Here is a 17,116-nt window from a genome sequence, read left to right on the forward strand (position 1 = left end):
ATGGTGCCATGAAAGTTTGATTTTCACATGCAAAAGAATGAAATTGGACCCTACCTCACACCATATACTAAAATCAACTCAAAATGGATCAATGACCTAAAAATCAGAGCTAAAATCATAAAACTCTTAAAGAAGACTTATGGGAAAAATCTACCTAACTTTAGACTTGGCAGTACTTTCTTAGATACAACACCAAAAGCACAGGCAATAAAAGAAAATGTAGATAAATTGAACTTCATCACAATTAAAAACTTTCATGCATCAAAATTCACTATCAAAAAAGTGAAAAGGCAAACTAAAGAATAGAGAAAATACTTGCAAATCATAAATCAGAAAAGGGTTTAATATCCAGAATATATAAAGAACTCTTATGACTCAACATCAAAAAGACAAACAGAACAACTTTTAAATGGGCAAAGGAGTTGAACTGACAGTTCTCCATAAAAGAAATACAAATGGCCAATAAGCATATGAAAAGATGCCCAACATCATTAGTCATTAAGGAAATGCAAATCAAAATGACAAACTTCATACTTATTAGGATGGCCACTATTAAACACACTGAAAACTACAAGTGCTAGAGAGGATGTGGAGAAATAGGAACACTTATTCACCATTGGTGGAAATGTAAAATGGTGCAGATATTGTGGAAGGATGGTTTGGTGATTCCTCAGAAAGCTAATTATAGAGTTGCTCTGCAATCTGGAAATCCCATTACTTGGTATATACCTAGAAGAACTGAAAGCAGGGACACACAGAGATATTTGCACACCGATGTTCTAAGTGACATTGTTCACAATTGCTAAAAGATGGAAACAAGCTAAGTATCCATCAACTGATGAATGGATAAACAAAGTGTGGTACATACATGTGATTGGAATATTATTCAGCAGTGAGAAGGAATGAAGTCCTGAAGCAAGCGACAACATGGATGAATCTTAAGGACATTATATTGAGTGAAGTAAGCCAGCTGCAAAAGGACAAATATTGTATGAACTCACTAATATGAACTAATTATTCTATGTAAACTCATACACACAGAATCTAGAATATAGGTTACCAGGAGATAGATTGAGGTTAGAGAACAGAGAGTGGTTGCTTAAGATGTGCAGAAATTTTAACAAAGTTTAACTTAAATGAGTGGAGATGCATAGAGATAATGGTAGCACATTATTGTGAATATAATTAACAATGCTGAATTTTGTGTGAGTCTAGTTGAAAGGGTAAGTTTAGAGTCACATATGTCATCAGAAGAAAAGACAGAGGTTAAAACATGGACCGTATAACTCAGTAAATCTTGCAGTGGACTATGACTGTGATTAACAGGACAAATATTAACAATTTCCTCAATGAACTAGAAAAATGTATGAAACCTTACAAGGAGTTAATAATAGAGTGGCATATCGGGAAAAACGCACCTATTGATTGCAAAACTATAGACAACCATAAACAGTAATATCACAATACGCTTGCATCAACAGTAACACATGTACCACATCAATACCAGGTATCAGTGATGGAGAATTGAGAGAGAAGGGGTATGTATGTTTTGGGTTTCTTCCCTTTTTTTTTTTTCTTGGAGTAATGGAAATGGTCTATAATTGATTATAGTGATGAATGGACAACTATGTGATGGTATTGGAAGCTATCAATTGATTTGGAAGGATTGCGTAATGCATGAATATATCTTAATAAAATTACATTAAAAAACTCATCAAGAGCCAAGATGGCGGTGGCGCTGGTGACTGCCAGTATTCAGGAGAGACAGACAGTGGCTTTGAAGTGTATGTTGAATTTCAATGTGCCTCATGTTAAAAAACAGCACTGGAGAACCAGTATGGAAGGTTCTCATTTATGACAGATTTGGCCAAGGTGTAATTTCTCCTCTACTGTCAGTGAAGGAGCTGAGAGACATGGGAATCACCCTGCATCTGCTTTTGTACTCTGAATGAGATCCTACCCCAGATGTCCCTGCAGTGTACATTGTAATGCCAACTGAAGAAAATATTGACAGAATGTCCCAGGATCTTCGAAATCAACTCTATGAATCATATTACTTAAATTTTATATCTGCTATTTCAAGAAGTAAACTGGAATATATTGCAAATGCAGCATTAGCAGCTAGTGCAGTAACACAGGTAGCCAAGGTTTTTGATCAGTATCTCAATTTTATTGCTTTGGAGGCCGATATGTTTGTATTATGCAATCAGAATAAGGAGCTTGATTCATATCGTGCAATTAATAGGCCAGATATTACAGACACGGAAATGGAGAGTGTTATGGACTCTACTGTTGACAGTCTCTTCTGCTTTTTTGTTACACTGGGTGCTGTTCCTATAATCAGATGTTTTAGAGGAACCACAGCAGAAATGGTAGCAGCGAAACTAGATAAGAAACTTCGGGAAAATCTAAGAGATGCAAGAAACAGTCTTTTCACAGGTGACACACTTGGAGCTGGCTAATTCGGCTTCCAAAGGCCTTTATTAGTCCTTGTTGACAGAAACATAGATTTGGCAACTCCATTACACCATACTTGGACATATCAGACTTTGGTGCATGATGTACTGGATTTCCACTTAAACAGAATTAATTTGAAAGAATCATCAGGAGTCGAAAATTCCCCAGCTGGTGCTAGGCCAAAGAGAAAAAACAAGAAGTCTTATGATTTAACTCCAGTTGATAAACTTTGGCAGAAACATAAAGGAAGTCCATTCCCAGGAGTTGCAGAATCAGTTCAGCAAGAACTAGAATCTTACAGAGCACTCGAAGATGAAGTCAAACGACTTAAAAGCATTATGGGACTAGAAGGGGGAGATGAAGGAGCTATAAGTATGCTTTCTGATAATACTGCTAAGCTAACCTCAGCTGTTAGTTCTTTGCCAGAACTTCTTGGAAAAAAAAAAAAGACATTGATTTCCACACAAATGTTGCCACTGCTGTTTTAGAACATATAAAGGCGAGAAAACTGGATATATATTTTGAATATGAAGAAAAGATAATGAGCAAAACTACTCTGGATATAATATCAGATCCTGATGCAGGAACTCCAGAAGATAAAATGAGAATATTTCTTATCTATTACATAAGTGCACAGCAGGCACCTTCTAAGGCTGGTTTGGAACAATACAAAAAAGCTTTGGCTGATGCAGGATGCAACCTTAATTCCTTACAATATACCAAGAAGCGGAAGGCTTTTGCCAGGATGGCCTTAGCTCCTGCCAGCTACCACTAAATCAGTGGGTCTCTTATCACGGGTCATGAATACAGGATCACAGTTTGTGATGAAAGGAGTGAAGAACCTGGTATTGAAACAGCAAAATCTACCTGTTACTTGTATTTTAGACAATCTCATGGAGATGAAGTCAAACCCTGAAACTGATGACTACAGATATTCTGATCCCAAAATGCTGCGGGCCAATGACAGCTCAATTCCAAGGAACAAAAGTCCATTTCAAGAGGCAATGGTTTTTGTGGTAGGTGGAGGCAATTATATTGAATATCAAAACCTCGTTGACTACATTAAGGGGAAACAAGGCAAACACATTTTATATGGATGTAGTGAGCTTTTTTATATATATATATATATCTTTAAGTCCTCATTCTTTTTTTTTTTATTAATTAACGGAAAAAAAGAAATTAACCCAACATTTAGAAATCATACCATTCTACATATGCAATCAGTAATTCTTAACATCATCGCATAGATGCATGATCATCGTTTCTTAGTACATTTGCATCGGTTTAGAAGAACTAGCAACACAACAGAAAAAGATATAGAATGTTAATATAGAGAAAAAAATAAAAGTAATAATAATAGTAAAAAAAAAAAAAACCTATAGCTCAGATGCAGCTTCATTCAGTGTTTTAACATGATTACCTTACAATTAGGTATTATTGTGCTGTCCATTTTTGAGTTTTTCTATCTAGTCCTGTTGCACAGTCTGTATCCCTTCAGTTCCAATTACCCATTATCTTACCCTGTTTCTAACTCCTGCTGGACTCTGTTACCAATGACATATTCCAAGTTTATTCTCGAATGTTGGTTCACATCAGTGGAACCATACAGTATTTGTCCTTTAGTTTTTGGCTAGACTCACTCAGCATAATGTTCTCTAGGTCCATCCATGTTATTACATGCTTCATAAGTTTATCCTGTCTTAAAGCTGCATAATATTCTATCGTATGTATATACCACAGTTTGTTTAGCCACTCTTCTGTTGATGGAGATTTTGGCTGTTTCCATCTCTTTGCAATTGTAAATAACGCTGCTATAAACATTGGTGTGCAAATGTCCGTTTGTGTCTTTGCTGTAGTGAGCTTTTTAATGTTACACAGTTCATAAAACAGCTGTCTCATCTTGGACAAAAATAACACAGAAGAACCTTAATGTAAGAATCTACTTAGAACTTGATAAATGTAAAATAAATGTCAAAAGAGTCAAGTTTCCTTTTCTGTAACAATGTCCTAACAGTAAAACTTAATTTTTAAAGAAATTCTATACATAATATAATGTGTATCAATTACAAGAATAAAGTATTTCAGAAACAAATTTTTTTAATTGTACATTAACTCTCCTATTATGTTTGACAAATGGGAAAGTAAGTACTTTGGAAGGAAGAAAAGCCCTATCTGAATATAATTTAAAATATTATTATAATAACTAAAAGGCTATGATTGAATCTGGTGAAAATTTAAGAATATAATGTACAAATAAAAAATAATCAAAATTCTGGGAAATGAGCCACACCTTCTTTCTCATTTCATCTCACCGTTGGAGTGATTTTTAAAGATAAGCTTTTAAAGGATTTTAAAGAACAAAGGAGCAACTCTCCCTTAACTCTATCTAGAAAGTTGTGAATGTCTTTGAAATAATCAAAATATAATACTAAGTATGCTGTCCAGAGCACCATTTCAGTTTATCTGATTCTATAGGGGCCAGTGCCTTTCACTGTTTGAGCTATTTTACAAGTATATAATTTGAACAATTTGCACTACTGATAATGGAAATATTCTCCTCCTTGGAAATGCAAATAAGTTTTGTCTGGTGAAATACAAGTGAAAAAAAAAAAGGTATGAGATATCACCTCTATGATGCATTGCATTATGTACCCCAATTTAGACATATTCTTAATCTAGGCCTGTATTCCTGTGGGTGTGAACCCATTGTAAATAGGATCTCTTAAGATGTTATTCTAGTTAAGGTGTAGACTAACTGAATGAGGTTGGGCATTAATAAGGATTAGTGGAGTCCTTTATAAGATGAAGAAATCCAACATACAGAGAAAAAAGCCACAGGGTGGAACAGGAAGCCAGAAGTCAATGAAACTTGGAAGAGAAAAGAGAGGACATCACTTGTAATAGGAAAACCAAGGAACCCAAGGATTATGGCCAGCCAAAACGCTACCGACCCTGGGTGTAAGCAAGCCTCCTGGCCTCCAAAACCATGAGACAATAAATTCCTATGGTTTAAGCCCAAACCAGTTTGTGGTATCTGTAATTGCAGCTTACAGAACTAAGAAAACCTCACACCTACTAGGATGGCTATTATTTTTTAAATAATAAATAAAAACACCAGAAAATAACAAGTGTTGGCGAAGAATTGGAGAAATTGGAACCCTCGTACTTTGTTGGTGGAATATAAACTGGTGCAGCCATTATGGAAAACAGTTTGGTGATGCCTCACAAAGTTAATAATAGAAATACTATAAGATCCAGCAGTACCATCCCTAGATATATATCCCAAAGGATTAAAAACAAGGACTCAAACAGATACTCATATGCCAAAGTTCATAACAGCATTCTTCACAACAGGTGAGTGGATAAACAAAACGTGGTATTTACACACAATGGCATTTAAATCAGCCATAAGAAGGAATAAAATTCTGATACTTGGTATAACATGGATGAACCTTGAAAAAACTATGCTGAGTGAAATAAGACGAACACAAAAAGAACAAATATTGGATGGTTCCACTTAAATGAGCTATCTACACTATGCAAATTCATAGACAGGAAGTAGATCATAGGTTACTAGGGGCTGGAGAAATGGGGGAAGAGGGAATTATTGATTAAGATGTAAACGTTTCTGCTTGGGATGATGAAAAAGTTTTGTTTATGGATAGTGGTGATGGGGGCACAACACTGTAAACTTAAGTAGCGCTGAGGAATTGTACTTAAAAATGGTTAAAATGGCAAATAGATGCTTTAAGTATTTCTATATACTAGGAATGAACAATCAGAAATTGAAATAAAAATACCATTTACATAGAATCAAAAAACACAGAAAACTTACAGGCACATCTGATAAAAGATGTGCAAAACCTGTACACTGAAAACGATAAGAAAGCACTGCCGAGAGAAACTGAAGAAGCCCTAAACAAATGAAGAGATAACACTTTGTTCATGAGCCAGAAGGCTCAACATTGTTAAGATACCAGTTCTCCCAAAATTGATCTATAGATTTAATGCAACTCCAATAAAAACACAACCAGTTCTGCTAGGACACAGCCCTGAAAATCACCACACAGTGCAAAGGCTCACCATAAACATTTCAGGACTTATAGGAAGAACCGGCTAAGGGGCACAACACTCAAAAGCACACGGAACTGTGAAGTGGTGGAAGTCAATCATCTGAAATTGGACAGAAAGTTGTAATATCCTAAAAACGGATAGCTGTGGCTGCTATCAAATGAACTCGAGAAGCTGGAAGATGTTGTGTGTGTGTGAGTGTTAAGTGGGTGTGGGTGTCTGCTTTCCCCTACTGCGTGTAAGCCATGCTCAGTAAGTTCACCATTCTGGTTTTACAGGCCTGGCAGGCATCAGCCATCTGCCCAGCCCAGGTCACACAGGTAACAAAGGAAGCAGGGGATCGATGACCCCATGACTCGACCCCCCTACGGCACTCCCTTTGCGTCTCCTGGGTTGTCCCAATCTCTACTTCATTCCTATCTCTCTCTCTCTCTCTCTCTCTCTCTCTTTTTTTTTTTTAATGTGGGTATGTTTACTTTTTATTATAGAAGGTTTCAAACATGCACAATAGTAGGCAAATAGTATAATGAACCCCCATGTACCCATCAACCAGCCCCAACAACCACCATCCTATGGTCCATTGTGCCCCAACACATCTGCATCCACTTCACCCTTTTTCCTACTATTTAGAAGCAAATTCCAGACACCAGAGTGTTTTACCCATAAAAATAAGTATAAATGTACTTCTAAAAGATAAAATAAGCACAATATTCTTATCATATCTAAAACAAGTAGCAATCATTCATTAAATATTCAGGTTTATATTACATTTTTTAACTGTTTGATTAGGATCCAAATAAGGTCCACAAATTGCAATTGATTAATTTGTTAAGTCTCTTTTAATTTATGGATTCCCCTTCTAGCTTTTTTTAAATAATTTTTTATTAATTAAAAAAAATACAAGAAAGAAATGCAAACATCCTTAATATATGCTTATTCTGTTCTACATATATAATCAGTAATTCTCAATATCATCACATAGTTGCATATTCATCATCATGAATGAACATTTCTTAGAACATTTGCATCAATTCAGAAAAAGAAATAAAAAGACAACAGAAAAATAAAATGAAAACAGAAAAAGAAAAAAGATTTTCACATACCATACCCCTTACCCCTCCCTTTCATTGATCACTAGCATTTCAAACTGAATTTATTTTAACATTCGTTCCCCCTATTATTTATTTTTATTCCATATGTCCTACTCGTCTGTTGACAAGGTAGATAAAAGGAGCACCAGACACAAGGTTTTCACAATCACACAGCCGCATTACGAAAGCTGTATCATTATTCAATCATCTTCAAGAAACATGGCTACTGGAACACAGCTCTACATTTTCAGGCAGTTCCCTCCAGACTCTCCATTACATCTTGAATAACAAGGTGATATCTACTTAATGAATAAGAATAACCTCCAGGATAATCATTCCTATCTCTTATGGGCTCTTGCACCCAACGAGCTTTGCCGTGAGGTGGTTCCCAAAGCACCTACAGGAGGCCCCGGGGGCGTGGGGGTCAGACTGCTCAGGAGGAAGATGCAGCTTTGCAGAGGACATAAATCCTAAATCCGCAGGGCAAACTGCCCCTGGCGAGGGACAGAAACTTAACCCACAATGGGGCTGGTGTGGATAAGGAGATGAAGGAACAGCCAGGAGGAAGGGCTGGGTCTACAGCTTTTCTCGCAAGGTGTCACAGACCTGTGGGGGCTCCAGGAAGGTCAGGTTCCAGGGCCCCGAGCCACACCGTTTGTGCCCAGACATGTGGCTCTGCTTTCCCTGGTGGCAGTGGGGCCTCTCCCGGGCCTTGGTGGCCCGGGCTTCTCCAAGAATCTGGTGCTCACGGGAGGGGGTGCGGGGTGAGGTGGGGTGGGGGATGTTGGGAAAGGGGGTCGCCATGGAGGATGCTGTGAAGAAAGTTGGTGTTCAGATGAATTGGGCTCAGAAGGTGCTTGGCAACTGTCACAATAGCTTTCACTATTGATTATTTTCATTATTGATTCCAAAAGGTTTCAGAGAGTCCCAGGGACCTGCGCCCCCATTACCTGTGCCCAGAGGCTTTGTGGCACAGTGCCTTCACTGAATTTTACTGTTCTAGCTTGCTAGCTGCCAGAGTGCAATATACCAGAAACAGAACAGCTTTTGAAAAGGGGAGTTTAATAAGTTGCAAGTGAACAGTTTATAGCCTGTGGAAATGTCCCAATTAAAGCAAGTCTATAGAAATGTCCGATCTAAGGCATCCAGGTAAAAATATCTTGGTTCAAGAAGGCCGATGAAGTTCAGTGTTTCTCTCTCAAGTGGAAAGGCTCATGGTAAACTGCTACGCGAAATCTGCTAGATTTCTCTCCTGGCTTCCTGTTTCATGAAGCTCCCTATGAGGCATTTTCTGTCTTCATTTTCAAAGGTTGCTGGCTGTCTCTCTCCAGCCAACACAACAAGCAATCTCACCACCCTCCCCCTGTCTACGTGGGACATGAAATCCTAGAATGAGCTGAGACTCAGCATCAAGGGATTGAGAAAAACCCTAGAATGAGCTGAGACAGCATCAAGGGATTGAGAAAACCTTCTCGACCAAAAGGGGGATGAGTGAAATGAGACAAAGTGGCAATGGCTGAGAGATTCCAAACAGAGTGGAGAGGTTATCCTGGAGGTTATTCTTATGCATTAAGTAGATATCACCTTGTTATTCAAGATGAAATGGAGAGGCTGGAGGGAACTGCCTGAAAATGTAGAGCTGTGTTCCAGTAGTCATGTTTCTTGATGATGATTGTATAATGATATAGCTTTCACAATGTGACTGTGTGATTGTGAAAACCTTGTGTCTGGTGCTCCTTTTATCTACCTTGTCAACAGATGAGTAGGCATATGGAATAAAAATAAATAATAGGGGGAACAAATATTAAGATAAATTCAGTTTGAAATGCTAGTGATCAATGAAAGCGAGGGGTAAGGGGTATGGTGTGTAAATTTTTTTTTTCTTTTTCTGTTTTCGTTTTATTTTTCTGTTGTCTTTTTATTTCTTTTTCTGAATTGACGCAAATATTCTAAGAAATGATGAATATGCAACTATGTGATGATATTGTTAATTATTGATTATATATGTTAATGTTTTAGTTCATTTGTTAATTTTTTTTAATTAATAAATAAATTTTTAAAAAAAAGTCACTGGCTGGTGGAATCTCTCCTTCGTGGTGCTGCAGTATTCTTTGTTCTCTCCAAATCTCTTCCATTCTCCAAAACGTTTCCTCTTTTATAGGGCTCCAATAAACCAATCAAAATGCACCGAAATGGGTAGAGACATGTCGTCGCCTAATCCAGTTTAACAATCACACTTGACTAAATCACATCATCCAGGGAGATGATCTGATTACAGTTTCAAACATACAGTATTGAATACAGATTATTCCACCTTTATGAAATGAGATTTTGATTAAAACATGGCTTTTCTAAGGGACATACATCCTTTCAAACTAGCACAGGGCCTTTGCACATACTTTCTCTGCTGCCCGTCACACTTTCTCTGCTTTTTGCAAGATCGGCTTTTTCTCCCTCTGGGTGTCTCTGCTGTCAACTCAAATGTCTCCCCCATCAGAAAGACTTCCACCCAACCCTCCTACAAAATAAGGCCTCCCCTCCACCATCATTTATTTCTTCTCCTTTCTTGTTACTTTTGTACCTCTTGCCACACTTTGCATTTATTTTTATTTTAGTTTTTATTTTTTGCCAGTTAAATGTAAAACAGGGCAAGGGACAGGTTTTGTCTTGCCTAACCTATGACTGGAACATAGCAGGTAGATACCCAAATACTTATGCTAACACTTTTACTAATTAAATTGACTTTGGTTGGGGTTGTATTATAAAAACATTAGGGCCAGAAAGTGCTTCCTGGAGTGGCATCACTGGCTTTAGACTTTGAGCAACCTGGATTTAAATCTGAGTTCCTCCATTTACTTGTTGCATTGAGCAAGTTACCTGGCCCCTTTGAATTTTAACTTTCTAATGTATAAGATGGATGTATTAATAATTCTTACCTTATGGGGTTGTTTTAAAAATTAAATGCTAAAATGCTTGTAGGGTGTGCAGAAAAAAAAAGAAAAAGAAAGTGCTTTGTGGGATAGGGCAGTCAGCTCATTTCTACAGAAATCTGTGCTGCATGCAGAGGCCTGAAACTGCATGAAATTGGCATTTGTCAATTGCTGAACACTCCCATACAGACCTAAGTCAGGCAACCCTGCAGGACCCTCAAAAAGGTACTCAGGAGGTCAGTAAATCTGTTAACTCTGAGGGGGTGTAGCTTCCTACTGGCATGCTTGGTTCTTCCCCATTCTGTCTTTGAGGCCAACTCAGCACATCACAAATCCCTCCCGTGGGGACTGAGGGCCCAGGCTTCCCCTCCATAGGCTGCACGTAGCTGCCTCCGTGACCTGGACAGTAGAGCTCAACTGTACTCCTCGGGAAGGAAAAGAATGTACAGATGGTATCATAAACCACTTATCTGGTAAAGCATTAAAATTCCTCTCCCCTGATATGTTGGTGACAAATCTCCAAACCCCTGTGTCATGAGACCCTGCTGAAACTCTGTTCTCATACCCTGTGGTATGTCCTCGTCCTAAATCCTTATAAGCTGCCCCGTTGCCCCTCTGCCTTTGCAGAGCACTATTTCTGTTTACTGGATGGCCACCACCGAACACCCTGTCCTGCTCGTAAGCCCTAATAAAACTCATATCCGGGACAGGCAGTGGTGGCTCCATGGCAGAGTTCTCACCTGCCATGTTGGAGACCCAGGTTCAATTCCTCGTACCTGCCCATGCAAAAAAAAAAAATCATATCTGACTCTGTGCCTAGCGTGTTCTTTGGTTAGCTGTCACAAGGGACATGAAGAAGTGAATTTACCCAATATGGAAAAGATTACCAAAATCTCCATTAGGTCTCTCTGTTCTTTCCCCAAAGACCCTGGCTGGTTACCAGCTGCCTCATTATCCCCCTTCCCTCTTGCCTTTACAACCTTTCTTTGTGACCCTGAGCAGTTCCGAGTTCACCCTCCACTCAGCCCAATCCTGCCTTTAGAAGGCAATTTAGAGAACACCTCTTGCTACTGAAGCCCACTCCCTGGGTCACCACTTCCCCTCACGTCTGGTGCGGTTATCTAATCTTCTTCAAACCAAAGTGGATTGGGGGAGAAGGGTGCTTGCTGCATTCAAGAGAAACAAGTTTTTCTTCATTTCACTGCAATGAAAGAATAAGGATTGCCTAGTGGTTAGGAGAATGTGGTTTGGAGTGAGAAAGACCTAGGTTCCAATCTGTGTTCTGAATTTATCAGACTGACCCTAGGAAAATATTTATCATCCCTGAAGCTCGGTTTTCTCCTGAAAATGGGGATTGAAACACCCACTTTCCTGGGTTGGGGTGGGGTTGACTAAAATCATCAGTGTGGAGAACTTGGCACATAAGTGCCCAATATGAGTTGTTAGAAGTCTTCTGGAAGGTTCTATAGTTATTAAAGGCCTTAGGGGAGAGCTCAAGAGACACCCAAGGTCAGGGCCTCTGTGTAGCCGCCTCCTTCGCATTTCTCCGGCTTCTGGAAATGACTGCGGGTTACAGCCCTTCCCTCATTTGTCTACTTCAATCTTTCTTCCTAGTTCTTTGCTTGAATTTCCCTCTGTGGTGTCTCTGCTGCTTTTTTGTTTTCCTCAACTCACTTAGTCCACAGCTATTGCTACCCAAGAGGCAGGGATCCTTTTAGTCATCGAAAGGCTCAAGGAAGGAGCTGGATAAAGGAAAGCCCAGTTGCTCTTAACCTTTGCTGGGTCAGGGGTTAAGAATCTGATGAAAGCACATGAAATTTGCATACAGTTTCAGGGGTTCTGAGGCTCAGGGTACCCTGTCCCAAGCTTCCCAAGTGTCCTGGGGAGCCAGCTAGTCCAGATGACAGCTCCACAGCACCTTGCTGGGCAGCAACAGAAAAAAATAAGTAAAACTCAACTCTTTCCCCCTTCCCTGTGTTCCTGTTGCCAGGAAATGCCAATGCAAGGAAATAATTGACTTAAGGTGCGGGATAGAGGGACAAAAACAAAATAAACCAGTACTAAATTGAGAAACAGCTGAACTGATGGGGCGTATTTCGTGAGCTCTGTGGGGATTCACAGCATCAACGAAGAAATGGATTACAATTCCAGAAGAACTTTAGGTAGGAGAGGGGGGAATAGACGGTGAGAAGTGGGGGAGAATGGCATCGAAAATGTCACCGTGTGTGATTGTGAAAACCTTGTGTCTGATGCTCCTTTTCTCTACTTTATCAACAGACGAGGAAAACATATGGAATAAAAATAAATAATAGGGGGAACAAATGTTAAAATAAATTTAGATTGAAATGCTAGTGATCAATGAAAGGGAGGGGTAAGGGGTGTGGTATGTATGAATTTTATTTTTTTATCTTTTTATTTCTTTTTCTGAATTGATGTAAATGTTCTAAGAAATTATCATGATGAATATGCAACTATGTGATAATATTGTAAATTATTGATTATATATGTAGAACAGACTGATCATAAGTTAAGAGTGTTTGTTGGTATAGTTTTTTTAAAAAATTAAAAATAAATTTTAAAAATCACCAAAAAAAAAAAAGAAAGAAAGAAAATGTGACAGTGTGACATGTCCTCCATGAGAAATTTTAAGGGTCTGATCTCCCAGACCTGGTCACTTAACCACCACTTCCTCCTAGGAGGTGCAGACACTTGATGACAGGTTTGGGTCTAGGACCTCTTTTTTGCAATGGTAAGTTGGTGGTCAAGGAATAGACGTTTTAAGCTTCAGCCCTGAGGTGGTGACAGTGGTGGAGTTTGCATAAAACTATGAGAAGCTGGTGGGTTTTGTTGGAGTAGGGAGAGGAGGTCAGGAGTGGCCAAGGAGGAGAGGGCACACAGCCACCCCTCTCCCTCTGATCGCCTCAGCAAACATCTCCTCTCTCTGGGTTCCTAGCTTTTCAGACAGCAGGAGGTGCTGTTTAGCAATCTTAGGCACCAACGCTAAGAAGAAACCTGAACTTAGTAACTTGGGAAGCTGGGCACCTCTGCCCCATAACTGTCCCTTACCAAAGTGAAGGGTGTGGGAGATGGAAATCGTCTTGCTCCTTAGGCCCTTTAGAGCTCCCCAGCTGGCCCCAGAGAGGAGGGAGGGCTGGGATCTGTTCTCATGTGTCTTTCCCACATGTCTTGGTATCTCAAATGTCTTTGGAATGTGGTGCAGGTGAAGTGCTGGGTGGTGGCCACAGTGGGGCACAGTGGGAGGGGTGAAGAAATTAGGAAGCATTCTCACGCACCCCATCATCAGCTGGGCTGACTCACCCTCTCCCCAGCTCAGGGTGGCTTCCTTGGCTTGGCCTGGACCTCTCAGACCTAGGACTGCCACCACCACCCCACCCAACCTCCTTTCCTCAGAAAGCTGCTTTTAAACTGCTCTGAGGAGTCCACGGTGAGAACAAACCAAACAATGAGAAAACATCTCCTTAAGCTTTTCTTTTCTTTTTAGTTTTAAATTTCAGGATTTTATCCAGTGAACTCAGGTTCCAGAAAGCCTAAGTGGGGAATCCTTGGTGAGCTGCGGGGCTTTCCGTATGGATTAGAGCATGGGATTAAGTGGGTCTCCTCCTCCCCTCTGGATCAAGATTTGATTGTTTCACTGGCTTTTGCCCCAACAATGGTGGGATTCTGAGGAATGAAAACACAACCCTGGTTTGACAGCTTCGGCAAGTTTTAAACAGTCCAGCACTCCAAAGCATTGAGACTTTCATGGCACAGTGATCTTACTCTTAGCATGCTCTGATATCCCTACCCTTATTTTCCCTCTGCATTGCCTTTTTGATGGTGTTCTAATTTTGTGTTGTTTAACTTCATTTATGAGGGCTTGTAAGCAGTCTTAAATCCTTTAGAAACAGGACATGGTAAAAATAAACTGAAAGAAAAACACAGCTCTAAAAGGTTAGATGCTTTGATATTGGCTGAACCTTGTGCTGATGCAAGGAAGTCACCACATCTCTTGGTGACTGTAACATCCAGAATCTTCCAAAACTGACAGTGGAGAGAGGTTCTCCTTATGGAGAAAGGCAGGAAACAGGTAGCCTTGGCCCTTGACCTCCCAGATTCCTCACCTTTCTCTTGGCACCTCTTGATAACCTCTGCACTTACAACAAGCTTTGGGGTAGAGTGGGGCTGGGGACACACTGGCTCTTTAACCGATTTGCCAGTGTGGGATGCATGACCTTTCCCTTAGCGCCCCCTGGCAGAGTTTCTAAAGCTCTAAACTTATAAAGCTGGAATGCTTAAGATGACTTTTAAAGAGAAAGATTATGCTAGTTCCATCCCTCTATCCTATATTATCGACAGCCCCTTCCAACATGAAAAAGTTAGAATGGGCATAGCCCAAATACCCCTAAAGAGTGGGAGAAAGATCAAAGGAGAAGGTGGAGTTATACAAAAGAGATGGGATTTCATAAGTAAATGTGATGGCTCAATCATTATATTGCTATTTCTTTCAGCCTCCAGTACCTTAGAGCAGCTAGAAAGAAAAACCTAAAATTGTAGAATTGTAACCCATATCAAACTCTGCAATCTGTTCTACAACTAATGGTTGCAATGTTCTTTGAAATGTATTGCTTTTTTGTATATATGTTATTTTGTTCACAAAAAAAGAAAAAAGAGAGAAAGAGGAGTATAACAGAGAAGACAGGATTTAACAAATGAGTATGACTACTGAATCATTATATTGATATTCCTTTTGGTCTCCAGTGTCTTGGGGCAGCTAGAAGAAAAAACAAAAAATCGTGGAGCTATAACCCACACCCAGCTTTAAAATCTGTTCTATAACTACTTGTTAAAATGTACTTGGAAATTCATTGCTTTTTGTGTATGTGTTAAATATTTCACAGTAAAAAAGTTAAAAAAAAAAAAGAGAGAGAAAGACTATGAGATAAGCAAAAAATAAGCAGAAAAGTAGCATGAAGCTAGATCATCAATTGTAGCATATGATTTTTTTGTTCGTTTTTCAGTGGCGATCCTTCTTCCCCAGCCTCTAGCCGGCCTCGCTACTTTCTTGGGATTCATTCACACACCTCCTTCAAATCTACACTGAAGGGAACAACGCCTAGAGCAAGAAATAGGAAATGTCCTTGTCAACCAACAGTCCCCAGGCCCTCCTTCTGTGTTGTATTTTCTATCTGATGATCAGATTTTTGTCCAGATAACTGCTATTTGGAATGACCATCCCTTTCAGGATGTGCCAGTTTGAAAGGATGTATGTACCCTAGAAAAGCCATGTTTTAATCCTAATCCTATTTTGTAAAGGAAATCGTTTCTTCTAATACCTATTAAAGTACTGTATGTTTGAAACTTTAATTATATCATCTCCCTGGAGATGAGACTCAGTCAAGAGTGGTTGTTAAACTGGATTAGGTGGAGACATGTCTTTAGGCCGGTCTTGATTACGTTACTCGAATCCTGTAAAAAAGAGAAAACATTTTGGAGAAAGAAGGAGATTCAGAGACAGCAGAGAACGCTGCAGCACCACAAAGCAGAGAGTCCACCAGCCAGTGACTTTTGGAGATGAAGAAAGAAAACGTGTCCCAGGGAGCTGGAGAGAAAGCCAGCAGATGACGCTGTGTTCGCCATGTGCCCTTCCAGCCAAGAGAGAAACCCTGGCCATGCTCACCATGTGTCTTTCCACTTGAGAGAGAAACGTTGAATAGCATTGGCCTTCTTGAACCAAGGTATTTTTCCCTTGATGCCTTAAATTGGACATTTCTATAGACTTGTTTTAATTGGGACATCTTCTCGGCCTTAGAACTGTAAACTAGCAACTTTTTAAATTCCCCCCTTTTTTTTATTAATTAAAAAAAAAGAAATTAACACAACATTTAGAAATCATTCCATTCTACATATGCACTCAGTAATTCTTAATATCATCACATAGATGTATGATCATCCTTTCTTAGTGCATTTGCATCGATTTAGGAAAAGAACTAGCAAAATAGCAGAAAAAGATAGAGAATGTTAATATAGAGAAGACAATTACAATAATAATAATAATAAAAATATATATATATAAAGGAAAAAGAAAAAAACAAAAACAAAAGATACAAACAAACAAACAACAACAACAAAAAAAACTATAGTTCAGATGTAGCTTCATTCAGTGTTTTAACATAGTTACATTACAATTAGGTATTATTGTGCTGTCCATTTTTGAGTTTTTGTATCTAGTCCTGTTGCACAGTCTGGATCCCTTCAGCTCCAATTACCCATTATCTTACCCTGTTTCTAACTCCTGATGGTCTCTGTTACCAATGATATATTCCAAGTTGATTCTCGAATGTCAGTTCACATCAGTGGGACCATACAGTATTTGTCCTTTAGTTTTTGGCTAGACTCACTCAGCATAATGTTCTCTAGGTCCATCCATGTTATTACATGCTTCATAAGTTTATTCTGTCTTAAGGCTGCATAATATTCCATCGTAGGTATATACCACAGTTTGTTTAGCCACTCTTCTGTTGATGGACATTTTGGCTGTTTCCATCTCTTTGCAATTGTAAATAATGC

At 39.2% G+C, this 17,116-nt stretch overlaps 1 pseudogene; it reads left to right on the top strand.

Moving 5' to 3' along the window:
• Positions 1-1,771: 1,771 nt before the first annotated feature.
• Positions 1,772-4,459, top strand: LOC143670003 (sec1 family domain-containing protein 1-like; annotated as a pseudogene).
• Positions 4,460-17,116: the final 12,657 nt, after the last annotated feature.

Source organism: Tamandua tetradactyla, chromosome 26 (genome assembly GCF_023851605.1).
Source record: "Tamandua tetradactyla isolate mTamTet1 chromosome 26, mTamTet1.pri, whole genome shotgun sequence".
In the NCBI taxonomy this organism is placed as follows: domain Eukaryota; kingdom Metazoa; phylum Chordata; class Mammalia; order Pilosa; family Myrmecophagidae; genus Tamandua; species Tamandua tetradactyla.